At 38.0% G+C, this 3,569-nt stretch overlaps 1 non-coding gene across 1 annotated transcript; it reads right to left on the reverse strand.

Annotated features, from left to right (window-relative positions):
• Positions 1-3,009: 3,009 nt before the first annotated feature.
• LOC134386730 (U1 spliceosomal RNA) lies at positions 3,010-3,173 on the reverse strand. The gene has a single exon (XR_010024548.1). It is a non-coding gene; the product is annotated as a U1 spliceosomal RNA (small nuclear RNA).
• Between the last annotated feature and the right edge of the window lie 396 nt (positions 3,174-3,569).

The raw sequence follows: 3,569 nt of genomic DNA on the forward strand, positions 1-3,569 counted from the left end.
AAAGAATATGTTTATAATAACTCCATTCTTTTGCTAAAAAGAAGCAGTGTCTGTCTTGGTTAAAAAATGATTTTAGACTGCAGTATTTGGCAAGTTTAAGAGTTTCACTGTCTATTTTATGATATTATGATAACATTTTCTCTTTTGAGAGACAAATTTGCACAACAAAATATATAAGGAAATGAATAAAACAACGTTTAAATACATTGTTATGTTCAGTTTAAGATCCCGACCTGAACTTTTGAATAAATATACAAAACAGGATTTTTAGTTCACCTAGAGGTGATCAAAGCTACAAAATTTATGACACATTTTCAACTGTCACAGGCTGCTTTTGGAATCCAGAAGAGGTTTTTGAGTTAACTACAAAGACCCAGAGATAAATATAGAAAGAGAGTGGTCTATTCTTTCTATTGCTTAATGGTCTCCCTTAGAGTATGAGTTAGGTGCTTAGATTGTACAATTTTAAAAAAGTATTGATTGATTAAGGATGTGAGTTAAATATTGGGCTGGTAAGCTGCTATTAACTTCCTTGTGCACTTCCCCAAAGAAGCCCATTAGGTAGAAACACAAATGCATGGAAATCATTTTAACACTACCTGATACATACTATATGGAAAACGTTTTGTCTTTGTTGAGAGGGAAACATTTATGACTAGTATAACGTACCTCAAAAGATGTGAGACAGTCTTCAAAGTGCTAATAGTTCACCTTACGGGGACAGAAACCATTAGTTAAATAAGAAAATTAATGAAAGACCAGTAGAGAATAAAAGGCAAAGAAAGACTATAATAGTTTTAACATATAAACATGGGATTTTAGAAAGTACTATTATACAATGACATGCATAGTAGGCTTTTAAAAAGTGTTTGTAGAATTAATTTGAATAATGCAGGGAAGAAAATGCTATAAACTGAACTGATCTGAGATATTTAACTTAAGGGACCAAATAATTTAAAGAGGAATCTTTATTTGTTGCTATCTCCAAAGGAGCTCAACTTATATTAAAAAATGTTTATTTAGTGCCCTCTACATGCTAGGCACTGAGATGAGAGGTAAGGAGGTGAGCTGATGGATAGGCAGGGAATGAGAGGAATGCAAACAAAGATGTATTGTAATAGAATACGTACAAAGGTCAGAGCAGACAGGAGGAAGAAAGAGGAGGAGGACATTAACTCTGTCAGTGGTGGCATGTTAAAGAAAATTAACAGAGGAAATGATTTTGAGCTCAGTTTATTTTTTTTTCCTTTCTTTGCCAGTACTATTTATTGGTATTTAAAAAAAATTAATTTAATTTAATTTTATTAATATTATTTTTTTACATTCTATGATATTGCAGAGCAGTTGGGAGGGAGGGGGAGAGGGGAAAGGGGAAAGAAATGTGAGGGAAGAAGGAGGAAGGAGGAGGGGTGGGATTGAGCCCTGTGGCACCCCCCACATTCATACAGGGGAGATGGGGGGGCTTTCAGCAGTGGCTAGGTCATTACTGGGCTGGATACAGATGTTGGGGGGTGTGGCAAAAGCCCTCACCTCCCACCTCCCCAGCTTGGGAACTAGGGTCCTTCTTGCTGTAGCTTGGTGGTCATTGCTGGGCTGGTTGCTCATGTTGGGGGGTGTGTGACCAAGGCCCAAGGCCCCCTGCCACCTGGCTCAGGAGAGCCCAGGGTGCTTCCTGAGGAGGTTGAGCTCAGTTTTAAAGGTACATTCTGGAAGACAATGGGCAAGGAAATTCTGGGTAGCCAGAACAGCATGAGCTAAGAAGCGAAGGCACAAAACAATACAATATGCTCAGAAAATACAAATAGTTTGGCATTGGTGGTTCTGAAAGTGTAAGGTTTGAGTAGGAATAGTGAAATACAAGGCTGAGAAGATATTCAAGGCCTGGGTCATGGTGGCTTTATATTCCATGATAAGAGGTTTGGAATTTATCCATTAGTAACTGATCAGCGTTAGACAATTGCTTTAAATAGAGGACTGACAATTGGGATTTGGGATTCTTGCTGAGATTTTGTGTGGAGCAGCGTTTTCCCTAGGACCACATACATTAAAGTCTTCTGCAGTGCTTGTTAAAAATTCAGAGCCCTGAAGTCCACTCCGGATTTACTGAATCAGAATTTCTGAGGGGAAACTTGAGAATCTGTATGTTCAACTACTTTCCAAGAGGATGTCCTTGCACCTTGCAGTTCTAAACTCACAGCTCACAGGGATGGGATTGAGAGGGTGGGCAAGTCTGAATGCAGGGAGGCCATTTAGGAGGTAGTGTGATACACCAGGTGGGAAAGTTTGAGGCAGTGACAATGAAGATAGAAGGATAAAGAGAAGAAGACGAACTTGAGAGATTTTTGGAGATAAAATCAAATGCAGTTGGTGACTGATTAGACTGTGTGAATAGGAAGGTTTTGAGACAGGTTTCTGGCCTAGTTGTCTGGATGAAGCACCAACAGTTACTGTTGTTTTAATAAGTTATACTTTTCTCTTTAAATATATGATTATAAAATTTGATGCATTAATAAATTTGATTATTGTTTCCTTTTAGGGCCAACTTATTTTGTTGTTGAGTTTTATGGTAGAAATAAATGGAAAAATATGTTAATTTATTGAACTCTATTACAATCAACTTGTTAGGAAAACATTTATTTATTTAGTTGTATCTCTCAAAGTACCTACTTTCTTTTATGAATAAAATGAATAAACAGCTCTATTTCTGATATTTTTGAGAGAACTTATACTTGAAAACTTAAGCTCTAATTTATCACACAACCAAAGCCATTAGATGCCATCGGCCAGTGAGCTGGAGACACAGTGAGGTTTAGTAGTTTGATTTTTTCAAGTTATGTAAAACCCAACAAAATTGTTATGCATGTACATGTGTCTCTGTCCCTTTTCTATTTTTTTCTTTCTGGTCTTGTCCTGAAGAAGAGACTCCTTGCATACTACTTGTGTCTATTGTTGCTACTAACTATTGTACAGACAGATGAGAACCAAAGCTATGATTCTTTTTTTTTTTTTCCAGAGAAAGTGTGAATGCAGTCCTCCACTACCACAAATTATGCAGTCAATTTTCCCACATTTGGGGAAATCACAGGGGTCAGTACATCTGGAGTGCAGTGGATAAGCCTTGCCCTGGGAAAACCATTTTCGTGATCATGGTGTCTCCCCTGCCAGGTAAGTACCAAAGCTATAATTCTTTTAGGAGTGTGGCGATTAGAATGCTCACCCATCTCTGTGCTCCCTACACTCCCTAGCCTCCTGTGCAGTTAGGTTGGCCATGCGACTAAGTTCTGGCTAATGGAATGTGGGTGGAAATGATGTATTCCACTTGAAGGCTGCATGATCTTCCATGCTTTGAATCTAAAACATCCTGCACCGTCTTCCATGTTCTCCTTGTCATATTCCTAGTCCTCTTAAAGACCTTCAGATATCTGCATCAAACTTCGCGTGAACACAAAGCACTTTTGTTATGTTAGGCTGAGGTTCTAGTTTATACTGTAGCATAGCATTACCTACTCTGATCAATGCATGAGGGTATTTTTAATTTTATAGGTGACTACTAAGGGTATTTAAGTCAT

The sequence above is a fragment of the Cynocephalus volans genome, chromosome 9 (genome assembly GCF_027409185.1).
Source record: "Cynocephalus volans isolate mCynVol1 chromosome 9, mCynVol1.pri, whole genome shotgun sequence".
NCBI classification, from domain to species: domain Eukaryota; kingdom Metazoa; phylum Chordata; class Mammalia; order Dermoptera; family Cynocephalidae; genus Cynocephalus; species Cynocephalus volans.